We start from the raw sequence: 17,086 nt of genomic DNA on the forward strand, positions 1-17,086 counted from the left end.
GGGTTCAGGCCCCATGGGACAGGAGGACACCAGAGCCCGTTGGCTTTGAGGAGACATTGTTCTGTGCCTCTTTGAAACAAGACGTCAACAAGGCCTGGGGAAGGATGCCTCTGCGTCAGTGCCCAGCAGTGGGGATGGAGTTCGAAGGTGGCCAGGCAGCACGTTCTAGCAGTTTCCAAGCAGCAGAAACAGCAGGGCAGATACATCTCCACAAGTTAGAGTTGAGGGCAATGACTCCAGGTAGACATTTGAGTGAAGCACCAGGAAGTCCTTTAATTTGACATGTCATGAGACTTGATGGCAGAGCCCCAAAAGAGGGACTTCCTGTAACTCCACACTGAAGAGAACACCAGACCCTAAGGAAGGGTCGGCAACATTTTCCCACTACACCATTCTACACCAAGGCAGGGAAGGCAAAGTGGTCTGCTGCTCTTGTTCTGGCCTCCCCAGGGTTTCATCTAGCTTGCTCTATTGAAGTATTTCTACCCTTGCTGATCAGAATGGTGTCACCAAGCTTGATTGTATGCTCCATCAATCAAACATTTGAGCATGCACCCCAATGTGCATTTATTCACTTATAAATTATAGACATAAGCTCCTATATGGTATTTATATCGTAAAGCATACACAAAAATAGAAATTACAAAAGGATGAGATGAAAAATAAAGTATAAACAGAAGTTCTATTATTTCCTTCCAGCATCCCAGTAGAGTTCCTTATACTTCCCGCAGGGTATATGGGCCCACTTTGAAGGTCACAGGAGATCGTAGGAATCATCTGGTGGTGACTACTGGACAGTCCGTTATCAAACCACTCTTCTGCCTTCAACGTATGTAGCATCAGGAGCTTTGTAGATATTGGCTCAAATCTGATTCAAAAGCATCCTAGGAAAGACATCAGTCACCAAGGCAGGGAAGCATGGGGGGTCTTGCTAAAGTGGTATGATTTAAGCTCCCCACTCCATGCCCAGGGGATTAGCTGTTGTTTTCACGTATAAATAGGCTAACTTCTGGCCTGTAGACAAGGAAAAGAAATGGGAAAGTTAGAGTAAGAGTTATTAACTTGCAAAAAATAAGGAGAAGAGAGTCATTATATGTAATTTCTTGGGCCCTTCTTTCTCTTCCCATTACTCCTGAGAGGCACTTTAATGACACTAATTATATCTCTCTAGTAAGTGCTTTATCTGGTCCTCTATAATTAAGTTGTGATTATTAGGGACAGATCTAAGAAGGCTGCTTTTCCTAAGTATTTGCTCAGTTATTTTCGTAAGTATTTGCTCAGTTAAAAGATCCCTCCCTTAAAATTCCTATGTCCAGTTTTGTCTTGTCCCATTAAATCGACACATTGACATCTTTTGATACTATCTCAAATTATTAGGAAATCATCCTTGGTGATTGGAATTGAGTTCTGGAGAATCACGTGCAATCATATGTGAACTTTGCCAATACTGCCCAGTCTTCTGTTTCGCAAGATAAGAGTGGGATTTTAGAATGATTAAATTACTGTTAAGCTGTGGCCTCTTCTATTTTTCTTACGGACACAGTGGGTAACGATTGAGTCCTTGGTATCTACATAAGATAGCACCAAAATATTATCTGTGCCAATAACACACTTACTGCTAAAGATTGAGGGAGAACTTTTCAGAACACGTAATCAAAGACAAAAGATATACCCTTGAATGTTATACCAAAGTAGTTTGATCGGTCACAATTTATTCACTGGACTGTGAACTCTGTGATGGTACAGATTTTGTTTGGCTCATTGCCACATCCCTAGCACCAAAAATTGTCCTTGGCACAGAAGAGGCACTTAGTGAATATTTGTGGAATTAATGAATAAATTTATAAAAGACAAAAAGCCAAAACATTACCATTGACACAGAACTATAAATTTGCCTAAGGAACAAAGAACTCTCTTTGGGGAGAAAAATGTGAGATAGATCATAATTTTGAAAAAAAGAAAGAATGAATGATTAAAACTGAAGTATTGATGAGAAGTGAAATTTTAAAATTTTCTTTCAAACTGTGCACAAGGAAATCTTATTTGTGGCTCAATGTTTAATATATATGTTAGGAAGAGTAATACTTTCTTATAAAATGGTAATTTTAAAAAATTTGCTAAAATGGCATCCAAACTAATATTATACAAGTTACGGCCTTGGGCCAGGAGATCCTGGAACAGAAATCTATCAGAGAAGAGTGTGATTTGCCTCCCTGAGCTGCTGAACACAAGGCACGCTGCGTCAATTTCTCTACTCATTTAATAGATACACATTGAGCCCTGCACTGGGCACTTAGGCCGTGGAGGAGAAATTGAATTGGTCCTCAAACTCAAAGATCTCCTAATTAAGCCACGAAGCAGTTATAGGAGTGGAAAAGTGCCTAGGCTAGAGCTGTAATGAAAATGTGGACAGAGTGCAATGTAAACACCAAGCAGAGCCGGCAGGCTCCTTCTGAAGGAGCGTGGGACACGTACACACAAGCATCAGAGCAATCCGCCTGAGAGGAGGGCGAATGGTTTTCAAGGGGCAGTTGTTGCAGAAGCCACCTGACACACAGCATGGGCGTGAGAAAGACTGTCAGTTTGCTAGGGCTGCCATAACAAAATAGCAGGCTGAGGGGCTTAAACAACAGACATTTATTTTCTCTGTTTTGGAGGCTGAAAGGCCAAGATCAAGGTGCCTGCAGGGCGGTCTCCTCAGAGGCCTCTCTCCTTGGCTTGCAGATAAGCATCCTCTCGCTGCCTCTTCACATGCTTGTCCCTCTGTGCACACGCACTCCTGGTGTCTCTCTGCATCCTGATCACCTCTTCTTATAAGGACATCAGTCAGATTGTATTAGACCACCCAAAGGGCCTCGTTTTACCTTAATCACCTCTTTAAAGGCCCTATCTCCAAATACAGTCACATTCTGACGTTCTGGGATTAGGGCTTCAACACAGGAATTTTAGGGGAACACCATTCAACCCATAACAGCAGTTCTCAAAGCGTGATGACATGGACCACTGGCGGTTTCCAAGGCCCTCTCAGGAGGTCTGCAGGGTCAAAATTATTATCGGAATAATACTAAAGTGTTGTTTGCCTTTTTCACTATGTTGCCATTTGCACTGATGCTACAAAAGCAGCGGAGGATAAAACTGCTGAAGTCTTGGCACAAATTGTGGCAGTGGCACCAAACTGTGCTGGTACGCACGGTATCCTTCACTGCCATCCATGATGGGTTAAAGAAAGAAAGCCGGTTTTACATAAGAACGTCCTTGATAAAGCAATACGAACTACTAATTGCATTAAATCTTGGCCTTTCAGCATGTCTTGTGAGTATTCTGTGTGATGTAGTGGAAAGTGGGCACAAAGCACTTCTGCGGTGTGTCCAAGCACCATGGTCATCTCGAGGAAGAGCGCCTGTGCCATTGAGTGGTGAGCTGAACTAACCGCTTTCTTCAGGGAACACTCTTTTTACTTGAAAGAACAGGTGGCAACTATGGTTATTCAGACTTGACTGCTCAGCAGACATTTTTGTGAAAATGGACCAAGCGAGCTTGTCACACCAAGGAAAGGCAACCACCAGGATTTGTTTCTCAAAAGAAACAGAAAAAGTTAGATTTTTAAAAATCTTGTATCAGGCCTTGTAAGCTTGACAGCTTCCCAACACTTACTTTTCAGATGAGATTGGTGTTGATATTAATGAATGTGGTTTTTTGATATTGTATAATGAAATGGGTGGACACCTGGAAGACCTCCACAACTCTGTGAACCAGTATTTTCCAAATAGTCAGTGCATGATGTTATAAAATTATGCACGGACATGGATGAAAGATCCACTCAGAGTGTCTGATAGACCAACGGATGAATGCAACTGAGCAGGGAAATTTCACTGATAGAGTTTCAGATTCCACACTGCAACTAAACTTAAGAAACTGCTACTTGTCTCCCTTTGGTGAGATTTCAAAGAAGAATATCCACAATTGCATGAAAATTCTCCTCTCCTTTCCAAGCACATATTTGTACAAGGCCAGATTTTTTTTTTCCCACGTACCTAAACTAAAACAATGTATTACAAAAGAGTAAATGCAGAAGCAGATGTGAGAATCCAGCTGTTCCACGTTAAAGAGATTTTAGGCCCGATATTAAGATTTGCAAAAAATGTAAAACAATGCCACTTTTCTCACTAGATGTTTTTAGTTTCAGAAAATATAGCTGTCTTCATAAAACATGTCATTTGTGTAAAAAAACAATGGATTTATTATTGCTTTTAAATGATTTAATAAATTTTTTTTTACAAAGGAAACTTCCTTTTTTTTTTTTAAAGATTGGCACCTGAGCTAACAACTGTTGCCAGTCTTTTTTTTTTCCTGCTGTTTCTCCCCAAATCCCTCAGTACATAGTTGTATATTTTAGTTGTGGGTCCTTCTAGTTGTGGCATGTGGGATGCCACCTCAATGTGGCCTGACGAGCAGTGCCATGTCCATGCCCAGGATCTGAACCGGAGAAACCCCGAGCCGCCAAAGCAGAGCGCACGAACTTAACCACTCAGCCATGGGCCCAGCCCCGTTAATAAATATTTTTTTAAATGTATAGTAAATAACTATAGAGTGAGAACTCACATCAACCAAAGCCCTTTGGAGTTGCAATAATTTTTAAATGTATAAAGAGATCTTAAGGCCAAAAATTTGAGAACCACTGCTGTAAAGATACAGCTTCCCCCAATAAGACACACTGTGGACCGTGTGGAAATGATAGCAGAAGATAAACTGAAATTATAAGAAATTTAATGAGCAAAGGCATCAACCAGGCTGCTAGCAGGGCACAGCTGCCCACTGTGATGGCCCCAGTAACTGTGTCCCTCGATGCACAGGCCTGTTCAGATGTGTTTGCACAGTTGTAAAGCAACAGCAGTGGCGTATATACACTTGATAGGACGTATTGAATAACCTAGGAAGACTCTGCAGTATTGGCGCCAAAAGGAGGAGACTAAGTCATCCTGAACCTGTGCCCCAGGCCGGTGGGAGACCAGGGGTGTCTTCTTCAGTGATGTCTGCTCATGCCTAGGACAGCGCTCGCCTCATGATACCTCAGTAAATTCAATATTTATTGAACAAACAAACGAATGAATATCGTGCTAACTTTTATACAATGTTATTAACAATCAACCATCAAGTATTTATCATGCAGCTCTTATGTGATCAAAACTGACCTAGAAGCTATAAAACATACATGCTATAGACTGACTGTGTCCCTCCCAAATTCATGTGTTGAAGCCTAATCCCCACTGTGATGGTATTAGGAGGCGGGGCCTTTGGGAGGTGATTAGGTCATGGGGGTGGAGGCCTCACCCACGTGATTAGTGCCCCGGTAAAAGGGACCCCCATAGAGCTCCCTCTCCCCTTCTGCCGTGTGAGGACACAGTGAAAAGATGGCTGCCTATGGACCAGGAAGCAGGCTCTCATCAGACATCCAATCTGCTGGTGACTGAATCTTGAACTTCCCAACCTCCAGATCTGTGAGAAACAAATCTCTACTGTTTATGAGTCACCGAATATACGGTATTTTTGATGAGAACCAAGGCTGCCCCAGGGAGAGAAGGTCAAGGTGTCCTGCCCTACAGACGGATCTGTATCTGCTAACAGAAGGTTAAGATCAAGAATCGATTATAGAAGACTGTAGGAAGTGATGAGGATGATTTTAACTTTTTATGACGTTTGTTTGAAATATTATTGACTGTTTGATGTTTTGCTTTGTTGTCTCAGATGTAAGTAAATCTTTTTCTCTTTTATGCTAACTATGACTGATAGCAACGTGGTGAAATTATATCTTTGTGAGCAGAACTGAAACATTTCTCTTTTTCTCCCTACCTGATCCCTCCAGAATTTGGAAACTCAGTGATTGAGTGAATATGCTTATTTCATGGCAATATAGTTATTTGCATAAGTTCAGAAAGAATCTGTTCTCCTTATAACAGGACACATTTGGAGACATTGGTTATATAATGAAGGCTTTGACTGGAATGTCATATTTGAGAGAAACATACAGACTCAGATATGACAATACAGCCTTTGAGGAGTGAAGGTTGACTTTCTGGAATAAAGCCACTTGAAACATTAGCCACAGGAAATATTGGCCTGGTACCTTGTTTATAGAGATTCCAGCAAACTTACCTGGTAAGTAAGGAAGCTCACTTATCTGGCAGGTGCAAGGACCCTCAAAATATTTTGAGGGACCTCGAAAAGAGAGGAATCCACCCAAATATGTAGGTATTACAGGCAAAATCTGATGGCAAGTCCTTGGCTTGGCTTTTCTGACCTCAGAGGCTTTAAAGTTCAAGCTAAGATTCTTCATTAAAAAATTCCAGCAAAGCAGATTTAAAAGAGTCTATGTAATCAATTGCTATTCTTGCTGCACTTATGTAAATACTTGGACCAAGTTGAAACTACACTTATTTTGCAAATCAGTTCATCTTAATTTGGCTATCTTTTGTAAAAATGATGGTGATTTTAAGGAGAAAAATTACATTTCAGTAGAAGCTATAGTACACATTCATGGATTTTAGATTCTAGCTCTTCTCTTCTACAAGATTCATCTGTTACTAATCATAATGTCTCCTTGTGGCATCTGTCTCTGATACTTGGGATCTCCCTGGCCACAATCAAACCTTTTGCTTCAACTCTAATGCCCAAATACTAAGTAAATTTGCCTTGTCACAGGTGGATCATAAACAACAAGTTCCTAAGGTAAAGTCCCCAACTTATTGACACACACAGGACAGACTATATCAAACTTGGGACGAATATATTTGGCTTACTCAGTCAAAAGTGGTCAACTCAGTCAAAAGGCCACTCTATGTTGGGAACAAAGCAATCACACTTGTGATGCATGGCCTAATAGCACCCGACCTATGGCACAAATTCCCCATTATATGTGTTCTCATATCATAGCCTTAAAAAAACATACTGGGATAGATGGCCCAACACATGTCAGTTAGCCCCTAATGGCACTCTGTGGTTATGTGTCTCCAACTTACGGCCTTGGCTAGCACCTGGATGGATTGGACAATGCACCCTAGGCTTTATCTGGATGCAAGGTATAATTGCATTTACTATATCTCCTCCTGCTAACCTACCCAACCTGCAACAGCACTGGACTCATTCTGTCTTCGACTGTTATGACCACCTTGCCTCAATTTTCCTTCCCAGTTAGGAATCGAAAGTGTCATCTGGCACGTGGAAGCCCTAAACAAATTTACCATGAAGGCATTAAACAATACACAACATAGCCTTTCACTGCTCAATTTAGAAGTATCCCAAATGCATAAGGCAGTCCTCCAAAACCGAATGGCACTGGATGTCTTGATGGCAGCACAGAGGGGCACTTGTGCAATTCTAAAAACCGAACGTTGTGTCTATATTCCTGACTATCATTAAAATATCTCTGGCTTCCTATCTGATATGAGCCACCAGATTAAATCCATGTCTGACCCTACCCTATCCCTAAATGATTGGTTGGGCTCCTGGTCAAGTCCAGGTCTCTGGACTACTATCAAAGCCTTATTCATTGGGTTAATCATATTGCTTGTATTTCTTATTATAATTTGTTATCTATTTCGTTGTTCGTCTTCCGCATGCCAACAAAGTTTTTGCCTCCTAGACCACTTCTCATCAAATGATTCTCTCATCTCCAGAGGACCTGTATTCCTTGTCAGCTTTGGACTGCATGGACCCAACCTTCCAGTCCACTGAACCTCCTTCCTGTACCCTCATGGCCCCATTTTGGGACAGCTCTATGACCTTGTTCAGCCAGAAGTAGTTACAGAAGGTTGGCCATCGTCCATATCCCCAAAGGATTTTGGGGCCAAATGGGTTCAGGGGAGATTTTATGATGAGGATCAAGCCTGCCCCAGGGTGAGAAGGTCAAGGCATCCTGCCCTACAGATGGATCTATATCATCCTCCGGGAAGCATAGGACATCCTGATCTGATCTGACCTGACTCCTATCCAAAGTTATAGGATCACCCAATAACCAGACCCCGCCTGCACTGATACCATTTTGATGGCTTTTTTTTTTTTCTGCTTTATTTCCCAAACTCCCCCGGTACATAGTTGTATATCTTAGTTGCAGGTCCTTCTAGTTGTGGGATGTGGGACGCCGCCTCAACGTGGCCTGACGTGCGGTGCCATGTCCGCACCCAGGATCCGATCCCTGGGCCGCTGCAGTGGAGCACGCAAACTTAACCACTCGGCCACGGAGCCGGCCGCCTTTTGATGGCTTTTTTACATGATCTTTCCTTTGTCTTGTAAAGAAATAACTCACATACCTGTGCCTTATAAATTTAGCCCTACCCTCAACCCATTGCAGCTCTTTACTGCCCATGGGTCCTGTCCCCATGCTACTCCATGCTATTCTCTGAATAAAGGAGCACTACTACCAGATCTTGAGAATCCAGGAAATCTTTCTTTCAACTCCTCAGCTCACAGAGCCCGCATCATTTTTCATTAGAACAGCTTAGCTATAATGAGATGATTGCACTTCATTTATCAACAGGTTATATATATATATTTTTTTAGAGGAAGATTAGCCCTGAGCTAACATCTGCTGCCAATCCTCCTCTTTTTGCTGAGGAAGACTGGCCCTGAGCTAACATCCGTGCCCATCTTCCTCCACTTTACATGTGGGACGCCTGCCACAGCCTGGCTTGCCAAGTGGTGCCATGTCTGCACCCAGGATCCGAACCCGCAAAACCCGAACCCCAGGCCTCCACAGTGGAACGTGTGCACTTAACCGCTGCACCACTGGGCTGGCCCCAGGTTATAATTCTTAATAAACCTAACAACAATTTTTTTCAATTTAATTCCACAAAAATATATTCAGTTTACCTGCATTCTCCTTCCATTTTTGCCTTTCTCTGAAGTTGCTTTCCATTCTTTGACCTACAGGAACATCTATATTGCTAAGAATGGCCATAGGACAGTTGAATATCAGTAACATAAAGAATGAAGATAAACACTCAGTTTAAAGGAGAACACTGCATGATGTTTCCCGAAGGCTTCTGAGGAAGGCCGTGGGGTGGCTCTTCTGAATGATTGTCTTAGTTCTGCATTCACTTAATTCCTCAATGCTGTTATCTGCTTTGGAGATAATGTAACAGGGATCTTTAAGCAAAAACAAACAAATAGAAAACCTTTATTTATAACTAACATTACCAAAGCAGTATTGTACAATAGTCAACTAATAAAAGGGGCACTTAGAATAAAAATAATCATACTTTTCATGCAAATCGCACTTTTCATTGTAATACTGACAGCATGCCCTGCACAGATCATTGCTTTGCATCTTGTAGCTCGTAAAACCTTACTTTGGACGCAAACACATTTGTGGAATGTCCAGAATGTAGCAGGACTACTAGAGATTAGGAAGGCTGTGTGGTAAAGAAATTTTTTTAATTTCTGAAAGATACTTTACTGTTATGCATCCTGGTTTCCTGGGTCTATTTCCATCCATTCTTTCAGTACAAGAGTCAATCTAGATTGTAGTAATGGCACCATGCTTATATAGAGTATCTTGGTAAACACATTGTATTTACCTTGTCACATGTGCTAAGATAAGAAGTTTGATCTTGAGCTGCACTGTCCAATATAGTAGCCAACAGTCATATATGATATGTAAATTTAAATTTATATTAATGAGAATTAAATAAAATTTAAAATTCAGCCCCTCATTCTCAACCAGCCCCATTTCAAGTGCTCACATACCTCATATGGCCAGTGGCTACCATATTGGAGAATGTAGATATGTCTCTTGTTGCACGAAGTTCTATTGAACGGTGGTTATCTAGAACATAATCTGTAGTTCTCATTTTTTAATATATGGCTGTATAAAGACCATATCTGGCGTTTAAAGAATGTTAGTAATTTGGAAATTTAATCACATGAAAAAAGACTGAATTTTTGTTTGGAAATTCTGTTTACAAATTCAGGTTTTTGAAGTACTTAAAATGAATACAGAAAAAGCATGTATTTACAGAGCAGCCTTCTTCCAAGTTGCTTGTTTTACTCTGCCAACATTCATGTATTCATTCAAAAATAGTTACTGAGTGCCTTCTGTGTGCCAAGCACTCTTCTGGGCTCTGGGACAAAAAAAATAAAATAAAATACCTGGCCTCATGGAGCTTCCATTGTACCCAGTGGGATGAGAGGCAAATACTATTTCTGTTTTCAGGGCCACAGACAAAGCTATTGTCTACCAAAGCAGTGAACGAAACGAGACTATTCCAATTGTTATTATGTTGCTCACTAGGAAGTCATAGAAAGGGGCAAATATTAAGAACACAGCTTCTGATTTGAAAAGATATTCTCATCACCAACAACAAGAAAGCCTTGTAAAGAATTTTTAAATATTATTTCTGCAAAACCAGATTTGCCTGACAAGGTGTCCGAGGAACTTATGCACATTTTCCAACGTCACCATCTTCCTCCATGGAATCAGAGCCTCTGCAGTTGCAAGTGGCTTTAGCCTCTTCTGTTCCAGCTTTCTGCCCACAACACTCAGCCAAGTAACCGTTGCATCTCTAGCTGAGCACTTTGGGCAGCAGAAAGCTCACTGCTTTCATGAACAGCAGGGTCATGTTTTCATCAGCTCTAACTTACTTTACCATTATTACAATAGCACATATCCCATAGTTAAAAGTTTAGAAATAACATAAAAATAAAAATTTTAAATTAGCTCTATTCTTGCCACCTAGAGAGATAACCACCGTTAGCATTTTGGTATATATCCTTCAAGAATTTCTCTGCCTCTGTCTCTGTCTCCCTCTGTCTCTGTCTCTCTTTCTCTCTATATATAATATAATATATATATTTCTATCAAATTAAAAATGGTGCCATTTGTATCCTGATTTTTTCTACTTAACCATATAGTACAAACATATTTTCATTCAAATAAATATAGCTCTATATCACCATTTCAATAGCTGTATAATATTCCATTCAATGGCTATATTGTGATTTATTTAAGCCCTGATTGTTGAAAGTTTATGCTGTTATAAATGCTTCCCTATGATAACCAATACTATGGTGAACATTCTTGTACATATATCTTTGAGAAGCGGATTAAATTTCAGTGACCAAAATCTAGAAGTGGAATTCCTAGGTCAAAGTTTCTGTACATATTTAAGACTTTTCATACATGTTACTAAATTCTCTTCCAGAAAAACTGTGCAGTTACCCTGATTCCAGCCCTAATGAGAATGTGCCTTTTCCCACGCCCTCACCCAGGATACCGTACTTGGGAGAACCTGACCTGTTCTCGGTCTTTCATTCACTGGTTCCCAGCTTGCCCTAGGACAACCTTTCTGGTGTTCGAGCAATATTGTCATGTCCCTCCAATGTGTCCTCCTATTTAGACTTAACATCCCTCCAGTGGGGATTAATAAATTATTGTCAACCTGGCACCTGGCAGATCAATAGTTCTGTCCTTGATCTTATACTGCTCAACATTCTAATAGATGATTTGAAGGAAGCTATAAAAAGCAGCCTTGCAAATTCTGCTCAACATTTAGTGCCTACCAGATGCCAGGCATGATGCCCTGTTCTTAGGACATAAATATAAACGAGCTCTCTTCCCTGACCTGGAGGAGCTCACAGGACTATCCACAGCCAGGAGTGTATGATGGGGCTGGACCTGGTGATTTCCAGCTTGGCACACGCAGTAAATGATAGCACTTGTGCCTGAGAGCGCCAGCACCCTGATCCCTTTCATAGCACTGCAGCTCGCTGATTGGGAGACTCTGCTCCAGTCAACAAATGGACATTGAGCACCTTCTGCGGTCAGGCCCTGTGATCCAGAACAGTCCCCTAGAAATTATTTTTTCAAGTGTTATGCCATTTCCCCCAGGATGGCCACAAGCAGAAACATGTTTCCAATACACTTGGACCCAAGTGTTCTCTGGCTTAACTATGCCTCTCCCTCCTTGGTTATTTATTTTCTCTGACAATTTCCCAAGAGAAGTTTTGGCTGGCTGATATAAAACCAAAAGCATTTTGAAGAGTTTTAGGACTCAAACACATTAACCTTAAAGGGAGATAAGTTGCTTCAAATCATTTTGGGAGCAGAATGAGGCAGTGCATAAATACCTAAGACGGTAATTCCAAAAGTCCGCTGTGAAATATAAATTAGTCTGGAATAGAAAAAGAAATGCTCCAAACTCTAAAACATGCAGCACTTGGTGATTGACAGATGATTCTGTTTCTAATATTAAACATCCAGAAACTTCTCAACTGTACTCTGAGATCACCTCACCCCTACATCCTATTTCCTCCTGTGCCGTAACAGGCAGGTCTTAGGTTCATTTTATCCTCAGAGAAAGTAGGTGTGGCACACACCAGGAAATCCTTGTTGTTTGACAGGACTTGAAGAAGAAACAGCCTCTCTCCATTGTGAGACTTCAGGCCAGATGTCCTAGCTGGGCCAGAAGGACCTAGAAAATGTTACCATACTTTGAACTGTTGGGTGTTGGATACCAAAATCAATGGCCCTTCTTTCCCGAGAAGTACAATCAGCTCATGACTGGAAGAGAGAAATAATGGAGCATGCCTTATTCTAGTTCATATTTATATTTTAATCTTTGGATTGGTGCCTGACATTTTGCTTGATGTCACAATTGCTCGCGGTTGATTGGAGCAGAACAGTTGATCTTTGCCTCTCGATTGTTCTATGAACCATGTCCTGCTCACTACAGTTCAGGGATTGTGCTAGGGGCTGGCTTTGCCTTCTTCTTGCTCTCCTTTCTGGAACATTGTGGCTAAGAGGGAGAGAAACATTGTGCCTGCCTCCTCCCTGCACCGGGTCACTGCCGTGTGGAGTTACCAACACTGCAAGTTTTCATTTTCCAAATCAACTTCTGTCCATACACTCCACAAACAGCCACACCTTTGCCTCCCCCTGGGCCTAGAGGTGCACACACCGGCAGTGCAGGGAGATCCACTCAGGAGGATGGCGAAAGGGGAACGCCTGTGCAGGCCCTGGCAGTGGGTTGGAGGCCATTTCAGCAGGGAGTTCCAGGGCCCTGGGGCCCCAGAGCGTGGTTTGGAAGGGGGAGCACTGTGCAAGTCTTAGGTAAGCTGCCTTAGCCTATGGGCTCCTTGTCCCACGAGGAGGGGCCTGGCCGAAGGTGGCCACAAGGGGTCCGCTAAAGCAGACAGCCCAGCACAGGGGCACCACTTGTTTGGGCCTGTGGGCCATACTGCACACACACACAGACTCCCTCTCTCTCTTTCTTCATTCCTCCCTCTTCCTCTTTTTTTCTATATTTAAGTTTGTACTGAGATAATCGTAGATTCAAAATAACATAGAGGGGCCGGCCCGGTGGCACAGCGGTTAAGCTCACATGTTCCGCTTCTCGGTGGCCAGGGGTTCGCTGGTTCGGATCCTGGGTGCGGACATGGCACTGCTTGGCATGCCATGCTGTGCTAGGCGTCCCACATATAAAGTAGAGGAAGATGGGCATGGATGTTAGCTCAGGGCCAGGCTTCCTCAGCAAAAAAAAGAGGACTGGCAGTAGTTAGCTCAGGGTTAATCTTCCTCAAAAAAAAAAAAAAAAGAAAAGAAATAATATAGAACTTGGACGTGTTAGCTGGAGTTACCACATACCTATGTGAAAGGTCCTTTGTGGAATATGATGAGGAGAGCAATAGGGACAGACCCCTGGCGGGGGAGGGATTCTAAATGGGAACCTGCTTTCCATGTCATTAAGCAGTTATGTTTGTCAAGGAAGGAGGATGTAACATGTCATTTAACAGTTTGTTAGCCTGATTTTTGACTTTTACGTATTTAGACATATGGTATGCAGGCCTCACTTTGCACCTTTGCTCCACATCCCTGCAAAGGTTAGGGGTGGGGCTAGGGCTACAAGGGGGTTATTCCTCAGTTAATTACCCCTAGAGACAGTCTGAAACCGAACTAGAACAGCCTTTGAGGTCCCAGAAAAGGTCTAACCCTCCCTTGGAGAGCCTTCTAAGAGTCTGGCAGCCAGAGGAAGGAGTACGCTAGGAGTATGGGGACGACGTGTGGAAAACTAGGGTCTGGGGAAAGATTCTCTTGGTAAGACTGAAATGAACTCTTGTTCCCTTGGGATAAATGATCCTTGTTCAGTAAACTGGTCTATTTCTCTGCTTTCGTGTTTTCTTCTTTGTTCTTGTTCTTTTGGGATTTCCCTTAGCATCCTAGTAAAATTCCATATGAAGAACTCCTGTACGTCTTGGCTGAGCTGAGAGGCGAAGGCAGATGTACACTTGTGGACTTGACTGCCTGGGGAGCTCAGACCCTGGGATCAGGACACAGCTGGGAGAGCCGGGGCGGGTGGAGCCCTGGAAACGTTTTGCATCCTTTGCTACCTTGCCCTTTACAGGACTGACTGAGGACCCAGCACGTTCAGGAAGGCAGAGCCTTTTCCTGTGCCACCCTAACGACCAGATAATGTTTGTCGAATGAATGAACAAAAGTCTGCATCTAGCATGGTACACCAAGTAAACGGTAAATTGTTGAGTTAAGGGGTTATTTTTAAGCATTTTAATTAATTATTATTAATAATTTAATTAACAATAAATATAAACAATATAATTATATAAATAATATAAGCATACATGTAATAAAATTAAAATATAATTAATAACAAATAAGTTAAACTTTAAAAAGTAAATAATAAATTATTTAGACCATTTGATTGAACTTATTTGAACTACATTTACTCCTAGAAAGTTTGACCACTCTGTCTAAAGAGAGAGAAAAACAAACTGTTATGTTTCCAAGCTGAAAATAGGGGGATGATTTAAAACAGCTTGAAGCAAATGCATCATAATTTCTTCCTGGTTTTAGCATACAGAGCGCGGTGTTCTGAACTGTTTGCAGTGTCTTTGATGGATCTGCCCTTCTTTAAGATGTTTACTTGTGTTTGTGGAACAAGTTCATCCACCAAGATGAGAACCATGGCTTCTGGGACAGGTCTGCCAAGTGAGGGTGGTCAGGTTGTCTCTATTTATTTCAAATTCTCGAAAAGGTCCCTCGATTATTGTTTCAGCATATGTGTTTGTACATTTATGCTTACTGTTAACAGCTCTACTTTTTTTTAACCGATTTACCAAGCACTGAGTATCTGACCTTTGGACAGCATGTACTGACACGTTACCATGACTGCCCAAGGCGGGCTGCAGCCCATTCTGACATGTGTTTGTCCACACCAATTCAAAATGATAAGACACATAGATCAGTGGAATGGAATCAAGAGGCTAGAAATAAACCCATACATGTATGGCTAAATGACAAGGGTGCCAAGACAATAAAATGGGGAAAGAATTGTCTTTCAACAAATGGTACTGGAACAACTAGATTTCCACAAGCAAACGAAGGAAGTTGGACCTCTATTTTACAGCAGATATAAAAATCAACTCGAAGTAGATCAAAGACCTAAATTTAGAAGCTAAAACTATAAAACTCTTAGAAGAAAACATAGCAATAAATCTTCCTGACCTCAGATTTGGCAATGGATTCTTAGAAATGACATACAAGTACAAGCAACAAAAAAGAAAAAACAAACTGGACTTCATAAAACTTAAAAACTTTTGTGCATCAAAAGACTATCAAGGGGCCGGCCCCATGGCCAACTGGTTAAGTTTGAGCGCTCCGCTTCTGCGGTGCAGGATTTCACCGGTTCGGGTCCCTGGGGCGGACATGGCACCGCTCATTGGGCCACGCTGAGGCTGCATCCCACATAGCACAACCAGAAGGACCCACAACTATGTACCAGGGGGCTTTGGGGAGAAAAAGGAAAAAGAAATTAAATCTTTAAAAAAAAAAAGAATTACCATATGATCCAGCATCCTAGGTATGTATACCCCAAAGAATTTAAAACAGGCACTCAAACAAATATGTTTACACAAATGTCCATTATGGCACTACTCACAGTAGCTAAAATGTGGAAACAACCCACGTGTCCATCAACGGATGAATGGATAAACAAAATGTGAACTATCCATACAATGGAATATAATTCAGCCATAATACTACCACGTTACATGCTACCTTCTACAATGTGGATGAACCTCCAAAACATTACGCTAAGAGAAAGAAGCCAGACACAAAAGGTCACATATTGTATGCTTTCCATTTGTATGACTTGTCCAGGATAGGGAAATCGATAGAGACAGAAAGCAAATTAGTGGTTGCCAGGGGTTGAGGGGTGGGAGGAATGGGGAGTGATTGCTTAATGGGTACATGGTTTCCTTTTGAGGTGAGGAAAATGTTTCAGAACTAGATCAGAGGTGATGGTTACAATATTGTGAGTGTACTAAATGCCATTGAACTCTATGCTTTAAAATGGTTACCTTCATGTTATGTGAATTTTACATCCGCACAATAAAGGGAAAAAATGACAATAACCAGGCCCTGGCTCCTCTCCCACATACCTCTGTGGAGCCGCCTCCGTGGGAATGAGCCCCAGTCCCCACACACTGTCAGGTGAGTCCTTCAGGTGCTAAGCCAGTCCTCTAGGGGCAGGAAGCACGGGGCAGCCCCGTCTTCCCACTTACTGGGGCTTAGGAAGAAGTCACACAGGCCAGGACAGTTCCTGATCTCCCTGTGTCCCCCTCCTCATCATCCACCCAGCCCTCTGCTAAGCAACTCTTGGATGTTGTACTTAGACTGGCTACATAATTTGTGGAGCTTAGTGCAAAGTGAAATTGCAGGGCCCTCTGTTAAAAGATTGTTGTAAATTTCAAGATGGCAATAGCAGAGCATTTACACCAGCACAGGGCTCTTTTCTTCTGAGCGTGGCGTCCTATCTGCACAGGTCAGGCACCCGGGTGGTACCCTGTCCCTGTCTCCTGTTCCTGGCTCCATCACTGTCACCTTATGGCAATACAGACTCCTTCTCTGGTAATGATGAATGGTTGTATCCCATCCCAGCTGCCTTGGACCACTCAGCTGTCCCCGAGGAGCCATCTTCGCAAGCCAGATCAGTTAAAAGTCCTCCCAGCCTTTCCCCTCTTGGCCTCTCCCTCACATTCCTTGGGACTCAGTTTGCCTGAGCCTTCAGTGGACCCTGCA

The 17,086-nt window shown here is 42.2% G+C and overlaps 1 long non-coding RNA gene across 1 annotated transcript; it reads left to right on the forward strand.

Annotated features, from left to right (window-relative positions):
- Nucleotides 1-13,951: 13,951 nt before the first annotated feature.
- Nucleotides 13,952-15,000, forward strand: LOC138925428 (uncharacterized). The gene is made up of 3 exons (XR_011441587.1): nt 13,952-14,086; nt 14,394-14,518; nt 14,861-15,000. It is a non-coding gene; the product is annotated as an uncharacterized lncRNA (long non-coding RNA).
- The last annotated feature ends 2,086 nt before the right edge of the window (nt 15,001-17,086 follow it).

This window comes from Equus caballus, chromosome 8 (assembly GCF_041296265.1).
Source record: "Equus caballus isolate H_3958 breed thoroughbred chromosome 8, TB-T2T, whole genome shotgun sequence".
NCBI classification, from domain to species: Eukaryota; Metazoa; Chordata; class Mammalia; order Perissodactyla; family Equidae; genus Equus; species Equus caballus.